At 41.0% G+C, this 13,787-nt stretch overlaps 1 protein-coding gene across 5 annotated transcripts in view; it reads right to left on the bottom strand.

Annotated features, from left to right (window-relative positions):
- lingo2 (leucine rich repeat and Ig domain containing 2) overlaps nt 1-13,032 on the bottom strand; it is a 252,972-nt gene extending 239,940 nt beyond the window's left edge. For 4 of the 5 annotated variants that reach the window (XR_002196658.2, XM_010901228.5, XM_020045704.3 and 1 more), the window contains exon 1: nt 12,604-13,032. The gene's annotated coding sequence lies outside the window, so the exon portion shown is untranslated. The remainder of the gene's footprint in view (nt 1-12,603) is intronic. The other variant, XM_020045703.3, reaches the window with a different exon arrangement.
- Between the last annotated feature and the right edge of the window lie 755 nt (nt 13,033-13,787).

Here is a 13,787-nt window from a genome sequence, read left to right as displayed (position 1 = left end):
ACTGAAGGAATGGTGGAATCTGGGTAGTCTACAACGTTGGTGACACAGTTGTTAATCTTCGTCAAAATTCAAAAGTATTTTATAAAGCCCTTTTTACATCAGGAGTTGTCGCAAAGTGGTTTTATAAAACACACAGCCTGAAACCCCAAAGAGAAAGCAACAACAGGGTAGATGCACAGTGGCTAAGAAAAACTCCCTAAATGTGCCAAATCTTAGGAAGAAACCTAGAGCGGATCCAGGCTCGGAGGAGTGGACATTCCTCTTCTGGCAGTCCCGGGTCAACATTTTAAGAGTACAAATTGTAATAATTAATAAATGCATGTGGTCTGTGTCCAGAGTCTGTAAAACATCAGTGCAGTCGTAGACAAAATTGTACCAACCAAACAACTTCCTCTTACATAGTGAGGTTCATGAATCCGTGCTGGTGGTGATATTACCGGTTGCATCATCAAGTTGACAAAGCAAAAATGTCAGGGGATAAATAAATTACATGGAATTAAAGACAGTAAGTTCTGGATTTTTGTGTTCAACATGGACCCCCTCAATGTTCCCCCTGGACCCTGAGGCCAGTCCAGAACAGTGACATCCCCCGGACCCTGAGGCCAGTCGGTGTGGATGTGTTAGTCTGTCGACAACGTGGAAAGTCCAGGGCTCCAAACTGCCACTAAAATGGTTGCATTTGCGACCAAATATATTTATTTGCGAGTGAAATTTCTGCCATTGGCGACAATACAAATTTACTCCCTTTGATTGTAAAATGTGCATCCTACGTGCATGTTTTATAACCAGTAGCCTTTCGATTCATTTGTTTTGTTAACGTCATTCATTTGTACATAGTCTGGCCCCCTTCCAATATGGCCAAAACTAAAAATGTTCTTGACCGACCGCCAAGCCTCATTAGCCGGTTGAAACCGGTTAACCGATTAGTTTAAAATATGCTCTATTTGAAATAACCGCCATTTCGAGCCGCGCCTGCAATTTCTGCTCTGTTTGCGCCTCTTATATGCTATTGTTTATGGTTTGCAATGAGACATTTTAATTGTTTATTAATAAACAAGTGTTTTCTGTCGGCTGCAAAGATTAGGTTGACGATAGCCTACTGACTTGCGATCTTTGCAGTAGGCTAGTGAACGTGCAAGAGAGAAATGCACATTTCCTACGGATTAGGCTATATATATAAACATGGTCAGTGGCAGTGACACTGGCTCAGATTCTGCGTCAGTTTTTTTTTATTTGACTGTATATAGTTCATAAGTCAATCAATCAATCAATCAAATGCATTTATAAAGCCCTTTTTACAACAGCAGTTGTCACAAAGTGCTTTACAGAGACACCCGGCCTTAAACCCCAAGGAGCAAACAACAGTAGTGTTGAATTTCAGTGGCTAGGAAAAACTCCCTAAGAAGGGTTAGGGTTAGTCTGAAGAGGAGAGACATGCACACAACAAGGTGAATAAAAGTAAGTGCATTGTTATGTGGCTCTTAAAAAAATTATTTGGTGCCTGTTTTTTTCCCCTATAGGAGTCAATGACTCCTTAATTTATTTTTTTGTTTGGAGCCCTGAAGTGCATTCATATTAAGACCCCTGACTTGTCCCATAACCTTCCCTATAACCCACCAGCAAACCTGAGGCTGTTGCAATGTCCGAGTGTTACTCCCTGCAGACAAGACAGCAATATCCTGAAACGATACAAACACCTCTCCAGAGAGAGAGCTACTGTACCACTTGACAATAAAACCTGCAGTATATGTCTGAATTGAGTCAGAGGGAGGGGTGTCTTTTTTCAGTTAAGCGTGTTTCTCAGTACAGAAGTATTACCGTGGCAATGATTCCCTCACCCAACTGACAGCTAGACTCAGATTAAATGGAGGGAAAAAAATAAAATATGGGAGATATTTAAAGGGCAAATGACGCTGCACTCCTTCCATATTCATCGCGAGCTCAGGCAAGAAACTAAACCTGAGGTGGGGGAGTGAAAACTGGCCATACTGTGACTTAAGACATTAAAATGAATGCAGATACAGACCGTTATGCTTTACTGTAAAATAGAGTCAAGGTCAAAATACTGTACATTATTTACAGTGGCTGACTCATTAACACACATCATGTGAAACTAAATGTACATAGCTGAGAAGTGCAATTTCCTAGAATCCCATACGGAAAATATATTTTACATATATTTTTGAATACATTTGGAAAATATATTCCTGAATACGTTTGGTAAATATATGTCAAAATGTTGGAAATTGGCCGCTTAAATATATTTGTAAATATTGTACTTAATGCATGTCTAAATATATCGGCTATTTGGAAAGGGGGTGTTTTGAGCCTACAACCTTATGTCTTACAGTCAGCCGCACTAACCACTACTCCAAACAGGACTAGATTAATAGTAGAGGCAAGTAGTGGATTTACCAAGTTTACCTTAGTACGTTAGACTATATTTGTGACTAAGATGAAATGTATTTTGGTCATGTACATATCTATAAAATGTTTCAACACCTAAATGTGATATAATCAATACGTCGGTAATTACATTTCATCTTTTTACTTTCACAGGACCTGGATCTTAATATGGGCTTCAAAATACATTTTGTAATGTATTTTCTATAATACATTACAATTATAATGAGAGCATTGTTGACGGTGAAATACATATGGACAAAACTGAAATGTATTTATAAATTTTTTAATACATTTCAGAATAAAAGTTGAAATACATGTTAATACCTGAAATGTATTTTGAATAAAGATAAATGTATGTATACATTTTTAAATACATGTCAAAATAAAAGGTGAAATACATTTTGATACCCGAAATGTATTTTGAATAATGATAAAAGTATTCGACATATATTCAGCATACATTCTACATTCATTTTGCATTGCAAAAATATATTTATTTTCCATTTGGGATAATGTCAGTGCAATCAAATGTAGTGTGTGTGTGTGTGTGTTTGTGTGTTACACGTGTAGTCATCGTCACATCTATCGTAAACCCAAAGATATGACAACCTGATGCCCCCTAGAGCATTGAAGCAGGATATTATGTTGAAACCCCCTAGACCACAGGTGTCAAACCGGTTCCACAAAGGGCCGAGTGTCTGCAGGTTTTTGGTTTTTCCTATAAATTGGTTCCTAGTTCATACCTACACAACCAGGTGAGGGTAGAAACTAACCAATCAGTGACCTAATTAACCAATCAAGTACAAGGAGAGAGCAAAAACCTGCAGACACTCGGCCCTCCGTGGAACCGGTTTGACACCTCTGCCCTAGACCCTTGGGCTCTCCTTTTCCTCTTACTGAAAGAACACCTGCTTTTCTAACTTGTTCCCTGAAGACATTAGATTGGCATCATGTCGCTTAAAGGGGTAATCCTTGATTCCGTATTGCCATGTCCCCTATAACTCTGCAGAATTGGGCTACTTTTTTAGGAATTTTGGGCAGGATTTATGTTCTGAATCTGACAACCTTGACCTACCTGCAAGAATCATGTTGCCACAGCTGCTGTGCTGACAAGCACTGTGTATATTGAAGGGCGAGAGAGATATGAAAAATAAATGCAGTCATGTTTTGTTTCATCTTGCGAAGCAACAAGTCATTTGGTGTGTCATTGCGGTTGTCTTTGACCGATTGAACCACTGAATATATTTTAGCAATGTTTTATATACACAATGTAACGAAGGGCAATTGGTTACTAGTGACTGACTGCTTTGGCCTGGTTAATATGGAGCAATGGGATTGGCTAACAACTGCGTATGAAGAGATCTTAACTATGCACATTAATAATGACACTTGGCATATGGGAGGCAGTGTTTTGCACTTTATTAGCAGGATTTGCAGAGAAAATTTTCTATGAAGCATTTAGTGACGCACTTTGTTGACAATTGATAGCATACTTGTTGCAGTGATTGATTGTCTGCCGGCGGTGTGAGTATTCAGCGCCACCTGAAAGGGAGAGCGGCATTAGATTAAGCTCTGACGATGATACTGTGTATATGTTTTGGTAACAGAACAGTTAAGGTAAGGTTTGTTTGACTTCATCCGGTTATATTTATTTGTCTATAGGTGCATACATATCGTAGTAGGAATGTGCTAGGGCAATAGTTGAATATTGTTTTAATTGTTGGTATAACTTATTATTATACCAACATTTTCACTTAGGGGTTTGTACTCACTTTTGTTGCCAGCGGTTTAGACATTAATGGCTGTGTGTTATTTTGAGGGGACAGCAAATTTACACTGTTATACAAGCTGTACACTTACTACTTTACATTGTAGCAAAGTGTAATTTCTTCAGTGTTGTCACATGAAAAGATAGAATCAAATATTTACAAATGTGTGAGGGGTGTACTCACTTTTGTGGAAAGTTTAGAAATAATAAATTCTCATGTCAGATTAGTCTGCCTGGATTAAATTATTCTGATAATTTTCTGTGTAGTTAGTGTGAACCTGTATTAGAAGAAAATATTGTGTCATTCATAAAACGAATGACCAGATGGTACCAGGCAAACAAAACTCAAAGAAAGTGCACCACATTGGCATGGTCCATGTCGGAGTTTAAAATATAACCATTGTTTTAAAAAATATATATATATTTTGTGATCGTCATTTTGTTAGGGAGCCATAATCTGCTTTTGCTGGTGAATTCTGGTACTTGTATTTTATGAAAAGAATGCAGAGGAAGTAGATTCTGCCACAAAATTAGAATTTGGTTGTTCTAGATAGTGTTTAGGAGATCATGTGATTTTATGACACAAACGTACCATCGCTAGCATCTTCAAATATGCCAGAACCTGCCAGAAGGACAATCACTCCATCTATTCGGCCTTTATGGTACTGGCTAGACAAAACCACTCCTGAGTAAAAGGCGTTATGACTTGCGGCATCAAGTTTGCTAAACAGAACTTAAATTAACTAAAACTTCAGAAAAATATGATACATCTGGAGAATTGGAGGTACCACTAATCACCTGCCAAAAACATCCCTATGGTGGGAAGCATCATGCTATGGGGATGCTTCTCAGGGTCAGGGGTTGGAAGACCGGTCAGGATTGACAGAACGATGAATGGAACAAAATACATAGAGTTCCTTGAAGAAAACCTAATCCAGAGCACACGTGACCTCTGACCTCTGACTGGGGTGGAGATTTATCTCTCAGTGCAACAAAGACCTGAAGCACACAGCCAAGGCAACACTGGGATGACTTCAAAACAAGTCTGTGAATGTCCTTGAGCGGCCCCGTCAAAGCCAGGACTTGAACACTATTGAACTATCTGTGAGGAGGCCTGAAGATCGCAGTCAACCAATGATCCTCATCCAGTCTGACAGAGCTTGAGAGGATATACCCGGATAAATGGGAGAAACCAAATCCAGGATGAGATGAATCAATTCAATTAATTAATTGGCACAAGTTTTTAAATTGTGGTATGCTTAGTCATTATAGAGTATATTCTGAAGATTGATGGCAAAACAATTATATGTAATCATTTATAAATAATCCATAACAACGAATTGGGGAGAATACTGAGGAATACATTTCTAAGTCACTGCAATTATATTTTGAATCAAAAGGTGGAATTGGCCGATCTTCATGTTTATTTATTGAAATCTATCGAATCACAGTTTACAACTTGCTTTAACTGGACACCAATTAGTCCATGCTAACCATGACCACATTGCTTAGCAGTGCAACAAAGTATGCAGTGAGTTAAATATTCATCCATCTCCCCACCTTGATACACAACCACTTTTGTAACTGTCAGAAGAGCAAAACGGTCAATACTCTGAATATCTAGCTTGGCAGCTGAAAAGCAAGGGTTAGATGTAAAGAGCGGGAGGTGGCAAAGTCGTTGCAAGGATGCTTCAAAGTGGCTGATGGAGGCAAAACAGAAATTGAATGGTCCTGCCATTAGACATCCACATAATGCAACTGTAACAATCTTATAAGGTATTATGATAGAAACAGCAAATAGAAACTAGAATAAATCAATATTTAATAAAAAGTTTCTTGTTACAGTGCCTTCAAAATGTCTTTAACCCATATACATTTCTCCAAATTCTATTTGTTTACAGCCTAAATATCATACAGATTTAATTTTGTTTTTTTTAAATGGTCACTCATCTACACACAATATCCTTAAGTGGAATTTCCTTCTAAGAACATTTAGATTTTTGAAATGACAAGCTGAATTGTCTTGTATCATTTATTTTGTACATACTCAGACACTCACTAAATGTTAGCTTGCTGCGGCCGAAGTCAGCTGAAGTGTGAAATGACTGTTAAAGAAAATGAAACAATTCTTCACAGTTTCTTTTGGTTACTTACAGAGTGAGGAGCCAACTTAACGTTATATCATTAAGCAATGTACCTTTGGTTGTTGTGTCCTTGTTGGAATGTTTGGTGCTAAAATCTCTTTTTGGATTACATTTCGCACCGAAACTGCACCCTCTTTGTAACGGTCTTCAAGACATTCTTTGACAAAAGAAAAAGTACATTCAATCTCATGTTTCTTTAGTAAGTAACGCATTTGTTGCACTAGTTCGTTCCCTCCTATTTAACTACCGGAAAAAGTGTGTAATAACCTTTGATGTGTACAAAGAAAATGTCTCTCTATTTGCAGTGTCTCTCTATTTTCCTTATGCAAACACAAATGCTAAAGTAAATGTGCTGTCAGATTGGTATTTCAGTGGAATTCAATATGTGTGAGAAGCCAAGCTGTCCGATAGTGTCACAGTGCCTTACACTTGGCCTCCCACATCTCTTGGTATCAGTATGTGCTGTACTGGGTTTTGTGTGGAGCTTTGGAAGATCTTGACAGATATTGAAGGTTAAAGGTCAAACCTGGGGCTTGTTCTCTTAAGTCAGACAGACAACCTGAGGCGGTTCAATCTTCTGTTTTTCAGAGACAACAGGATTTTCCCCTTCTCTCCACCTTCACAACGGAGCTGCCAGTTGGCGCCACATCCTCTCACTCCTGCTCTCATTCCGATGTGACTTCCATCTGACGCTCGCTAATGCTGCATGTCAAAATACACACAGGAGGGGACCTTGCTGTAGATGGGCTGCAGACGCTGGTCCCCAGCAGCTCACTCAGAGAGGTCGCGCCGCATAGTGACACGCGTCAGGGTCACTGTCAACGGAAGTCGTCCGCAGTCTGTCCCCCAGCCCAGCCTCTCCTTGTGTGCACATTCCCAGAAAGATATGACCTGCCAGCAATGGTCTCTCCCTGCCGCCCGCAATGAAGCAAGGGGACAGAGGATGCCACTGCTCGCCGTCTTCGCCGGTCACAGGTGCTGGGACGATGCGCCGAATAGAACAAGGGAACAAGTGTCCCTTCGTACGTGAGTTTCTGTGAAAGAGCTGTGCAACAACTGATACTGTTCCGACCAGATCATATAATTAGAAAACTAGCAGCGCTCCGTTTCACAAACCCATGTTTGTCCAACCACATTGATAGAATTTAATGTGTTGTAGTATTCATAAATGATAATACCAAAGAGCACTACCCATGATAATGGGAGGTTTTAAATGGTGCTGAGTAAGCATGTTCTCTAAATGTCCCAGCTGTTGTTGTGTATTGTGATTAGCTGTATTGGGTGGTCTCAAGGTTCTCAAAAAAGACATCTGGAGGTACAGATGTGGAAAATATATAAAAAGCCAGTACGTGCTTAGCAGCCTGATATGTGGAAGCATGTGATCAGTAAAGACAGAAATTGATTGATAATCAACCTGATATTGATTTATCAGTGCATCAATCAGAATGTCGGATATTGAATTTGCCCAAGACCTCTTTTATAACAAGAAACAGCGGAGGAGAATGAATGTGTGAATTAATTCTGGAAAGTAAACGGCAGAAGATTTTCAGGCTCCTCGCCTCACCCGACAAAGGTCATTGGCTCAAGCAAACCTTAAACCCCAATGTCGAAAGAACAGTGAGCATTGATTTTCCTATTCCTTATTAATGGACTGTCTGAAATACATGTTGCTCTGCTCGGGCCACATCTTCCCTTTCACACAGTTCAGCCGTGCCAATTTTGACAAAGATTGTATGGGCCTTCCTGCCTTCAGTGGTGGAATTTCTGCTCCTACAGTCTAGATAATAATGACTCTGTAATGTTACAGTAATGTTCTGCAGAATGCTTTCAGACAGTTTGGAAGGAGGCCTGCAGTATTGACATTTTAAGATGGTGGCATTTTAGAACACTACAGCCCGGGACTGAAATACGATATTTTAATGTCTTAAAGGCTGAGAATCCCAGAGAATCTCAGAGGCCAATAAGAAGATGCTCTGGTAGGATTTCCATGACTAATTCAATTGAATGTTTTATCAGTGCATAGAGAGAGATTTTAATGGCTAGAAAATGTTCCATATGACAATGTTTAGAGTGATTGGGCCTTCTTAATCTGGTTAAAACTCAGGCCCAGGCTTCTGGGCAGGCCTTAGTGGATATATCTCTGTGACCATCCACATTAAATATTTAAACAATTTATGATTTATTTGATTATGATGTGAATCAATGGTAAGACAAGTCAATTTCTTTGTAGCAAACGTCTTCGTAACTGTCACAATCTCCATTGTTGTGTTCTCAATAGCAGTTAAGTGAATCTGGGACCATTAAAATACCATGAACAATATGGTGCATAGGCTTTAATATTCTTAGTGCTATGACCTACTTTTATTTTTTGTTACAATGGCTATTTTCTATAAACTAGTCATTGCCTTGTTAATTATTTGTACAAGTTTTATTTTCCTGTACTAATGAATGAAATGTAGGTATAAATAATACTTTGTTAGTCGTATTGTTTTGCCTGGCTAGTTTAAAGCATGTAGCAATGTTTAGAGACTATAAAACATTGATAACGAACTAGCTTTACTTTACTTGGCCAGACAGGTCTATATTTACAAAACCTAAGGTTGCTGTTACACTGATTAGGTTTTTTGGAGCTAAAAAAGAGCAACTTGTGGGCTCAGCTAGCCGGTCCAACAGTCAAAGTTCATCTTAACTGTACCAATCTCTGAGAAGTGGCATGTAAGTCCCATGAGTGGTCCAAATTGGAGGGGAAGCATGGGCAGCAGGGATTTCCTGGTCTGTACTGACTCCCTCCCAGGTGGCTTGGTCGCCTGGATTGCTAACCAAGATGAGGATTGTATTACATTTTTGTTCCAGTTATTTTTCCTCTGGGGTATGCTAAGAACTCATTATTATGTACAGCAACAATGTGTGAGCGAATAGTGTTAACTGTCTTGTTCAGTTTTTACCTTGTTGGCTTGGGGATTAGCAGTACCTTTCATTTACCTGCCGGAAATATCATTAGTAAATTGATAACAGAGTAAGCTGCTGATATCATGCCTTGTGTTTATACATTTCCATCACATCAACAACAACATTTATGTCCAACACTTTATTGTTGTACTTTTCTACAGACATGTCGACAGACAAATGTTAAACCTTACCCCCTTGATGTCAAAGTAGCCTTTTAATATGACTTAAGTGCAATAACGCCAGTCCCTCTGTGGCTACCCTGCCCATGAATGAGTGATTCATGCAGGAACGTATTGCACGTCCCATTTTACCTGAAAGACTTTATTACCTAAAGTATTCCCTGTTTAAATGTTTTACTAGGGTGGAATATCCGCTATCAGCCGTCAATCTTATGGTTGGAAATGTGCAGTTTGTATCTGCAAGTACACAGCTTTTGCAAGGCCAACTGCTCATTCTCATATAATTGGAGACACTGTATTGTTTCATAACGCGTGTTATGTGCTACGACCTCACAATGCTAGCTTCAAGATAGATTCGTACGATTTTACAGGATATATGGATGCATGGACAACATAGGGTTTGATTATACCAAAATAAACACACTCTTGTCTGATAAGATCTACGGCAATCTGGGTATTGTGTTTTTCTGTGTAAAATGCCTTTGTTCAATATGCTCAATTTAGGTATATTGACCAAAAAATTTATAACAAAACATTCCTGCATTCACATTCTGCTCCTTTTGCGAAGTAGCATTGCCTATAAACAAGGCTTAATAAATTCCTGATTAAACTATTAGGCGTAATTTACAACGAGCGTTAAATATTTAATAATCCGTTGCTTCGAAGTGCAGAGATGAGTGGAAATGATGTATTATAGTGGGAAGTGAGCATGTCGTATTTCAGCTGTGCAGTGACATACCTGCATACTGATTCAAACCGTGGCTGTGGGCAATAAATCAAAAGCGCAGCGTTTTTTGCCATCAAAGTTGTTTTCTTTTCTAATTTCTACCCCCTGTGAACGTACTGTCTGCGACTCTATTAAATCACTGGATAAAAATCTTCCTCTCTGCCACATCCACAGTATTATTCGGTTGATACATAGTTCTCCTGAAATGGTCGACCAAGTCTTTGACTCCTCTGCCACCATCAGACAGAAAAGAACAGGCCAGGCATATTCCACCCACAGAGGTTGTGGACACACACACTCACCTGGACTAAATCGTTTAGCAGATTGTGAAAGCAAGATCGGCATTGTAAATCCACAGTGAAAGGCAGTACAAGGCTGAACGAGGTCCAATTCAGAGCTTCAACATTGCGGATCAGAGTTTGTGCGTCAGTGCCTACATGGTTAACATGTGTGTTCAGTGCCTACATGGTTAACATGTGTGTTCAGTGCCTACATGGTTAACGTGTGTGTTCAGTGCCTACATGGTTAACGTGTGTGTTCAGTGCCTACATGGTTAACATGTGTGTTCAGTGCCTACATGGTTAACGTGTGTTCAGTGCCTACATGGTTAACGTGTGTTCAGTGCCTACATGGTTAACATGTGTGTTCAGTGTCTACATGGTTAACGTGTGTGTTCAGTGTCTACATGGTTAACATGTGTGTTCAGTGTCTACATGGTTAACATGTGTGTTCAGTGCCTACATGGTTAACATGTGTGTTCAGTGCCTACATGGTTAACGTGTGTTCAGTGCCTACATGGTTAACATGTGTGTTCAGTGCCTACATGGTTAACATGTGTGTTCAGTGCCTACATGGTTAACATGTGTGTTCAGTGCCTACATGGTTAACATGTGTGTTCAGTGCCTACATGGTTAACGTGTGTGTTCAGTGTCTACATGGTTAACATGTGTGTTCAGTGCCTACATGGTTAACACTCAATAAAACATCAAAGCGCACAAAGCCCATTGCTCTGAACACATACACACCCACGCACTCAACGCACAAACGCACTCATTCAAACACGTACGCCATACAGCTCATTGGATTACACCTATACCTGGACGCTGCTAACGAACAGATGAAAAGACAATGTGCTCTTTCATGAGACCACGTAATGTAATTCCAATGCCAGATCTTCACTTCAATCTGTGCAACCTCAAAAAAGGGCCAATATCCTGTGTACAATAACCAAGTATGCATCACAGATAAGAAATAACCAGCACTATTTCTAGACGATTTGAGACTACCTCAGGAGCTGTCATCAACTTCAAATACCCCCCTCCACACCCTCTACTCCCCTGTGGATGTCTGGGAAGCGGAGACACCTTTTAAATGTTCATATCTGGAGGAAAAGACATTTAGTGGACACCAGCTCGCATGTTACATGAGCAGGCTGCATCATTATCTTCCACAGCGGCAGGGCAGGCTTTGACAGGCACAGGTTATTTATTATTCAATTATTTTAAATATTTCAAGGCAGACAGGATGTGCATGCAATCGTAAATATTTCAGCCTTGCTCCTACAAAAGGGCTAGCACTTGTCCGGTATCGATAAGGAGGGGTTGTAGATTTACTCCAATGTCAGTGCATTCAAATTCACAATGTCTCAATCTTCCCACATAATGCATTTTGTCAAATTCACATTTGACAAGGACCTTGAGAAGACGTGCGCTTCCGGACGTGTCCAGCTCGTTAAAGCGCACACAGAGACCGTGATAACAGAGGGGAGAGGTACGACTCTGTACAAGATTTTCCCTGAGAAACTCGGAAGGAACTGTCGGACAAAGTGTTATTTGGGGCCTGTAAGGCATCATTCAAATCAACAAAAACAGCGTGCCGGCGGTCGGCTGGGATCAAGGAGAACACAGCCCTGAACATGCAGAGCAGCTGTAGCTGAGCCATTAGGACTCGGAAGCGGGTTGTGGTGAAAGTAATCCCGTGGCCTGAAGATATGGCCCCAACAGAGACAAACACCAGCGGTAATTACGCCCTGCTTCCTTTTTGTAGGAAGACACGATGCAGAAACCGAGACCCCAGAGACATTCTGGCTTTGCACGCTGGCATCTTTTCCTTTCACAACCCACCCCCACACACAACCCCCCCACCTGCCGAAGACCACATCTCTGCACCCCTCCACGGATCAAAATAGCTCTCTTGGAAGAAAAAAAGCAATCATATTCTCTGCATGCATCTGGGGTTAGGCTGGAAGGGAAATAATCACAAAAAGGCTTTATCGCAACTTTTCACATCCTATTAATGCCACTAAACACAGTCTGGACCTTTTCAGCCGCTTTCCATCTCTTCTGCCGCCGCTTAGTGGTGCAGCTCCCTAATCTGGGTCCTTCTGAAAGGCTTGCTGAAGCACCGAGAGAGTTGAAAATGGGTCCTTACCTTGAAAAGCCATCTAGGATCCTATAGTCCACAGGGTTGGTTGACCGAAGCGGTGAGCTGCTCCTCTTAAAAAGAAAATGATATTCTGCTCAAGTCCACCCCAGAGCAGGAACCTCTGAATTCAAAATTCCGTGAAAGCTTTTCTTTCCTTTTCCGAATGATGTCCTTTACAGCTGCATGCTCCTACCTCCTTTATTTCCCTGGTTGCGCCGTATCTTTTCTGTTGCGTCCACCTGGTATTCCACCTTATTAAACCCAAACGCTGATTGGATCTTCTCCACCCCCCCCGCGTTGCAGGCAGACCGGGCAAAGGCGGCGATAAAGTGCGAGTTCCACTGAGGGAGCACACTCCTTGTGCACACTGGCTCCCCCGCGAGTGTCTACGGGCAGTCTGTGCTCTCCTCACCTCGAAGACAGGCTCTGTCCTCTATTCAGTCCACCGGTGGGGGGAGGGGGGGGGGGTGCGGGGGCAGGGGGGGTGCTAGGGGAAGCGAGGTCCCCCAAGACTGCAAACTTTCAGACACCTCTCGCCAGCCTATCAGAGACGAAAGCGGACAGCTAACTCCACTTGTGTAATATTTCCCTTCATTTCCCGCATCTGCTATTTTTGTTTTCTCTTCTAATTTGCTTCGTCTGGTAGCTCCTCACTGGAACATATCGTCTCAGAGACTGGATACTGAGAAGTGGCGGAATGAAGGCGGCTCTCCCTCTCTCTCTCACGCTCGCTCGCTCGCTCGCTCACACACACAAACACACACACACACACTCCACTCCCTGCCTCTCACAGCACCTCCCACCCCCTCGTTTTCTATCCTTTCCTCTCTCTCCTCTCTCTCTCATTCCCATCTCTGTCGTCTGACAATTACTGCTTTGGCCTTCACAGTCATGTCAGATAGACAGGTTCTCTGCCTGCACTCCTTAGGAATCCTTAGGGACACAAATAATGGTCCGATAGATATGGAAAACAAGATAGAGAGAGCAAAAAAAAAACACACACGGTGGAATGAGAAATGAAGAAGTAGGAAACCTCTGACTAACCCATCTTTTTTTCTTGATACAAGCTGAAAATCATTTCTACATTAATTATTTTGGAATAATGTACATTAAGTCCTGCACCCATTGATTCTTATGTAATATATCTTATGAATGTAGCATGAGCCTACTTCAATAGCCAGCATAATAAA

This window comes from Esox lucius, chromosome 4 (genome assembly GCF_011004845.1).
Source record: "Esox lucius isolate fEsoLuc1 chromosome 4, fEsoLuc1.pri, whole genome shotgun sequence".
NCBI classification, from domain to species: Eukaryota; Metazoa; Chordata; class Actinopteri; order Esociformes; family Esocidae; genus Esox; species Esox lucius.
Note: the sequence above shows the minus strand (reverse complement) of the source record. Positions and strands in the feature narration are given on the sequence as shown.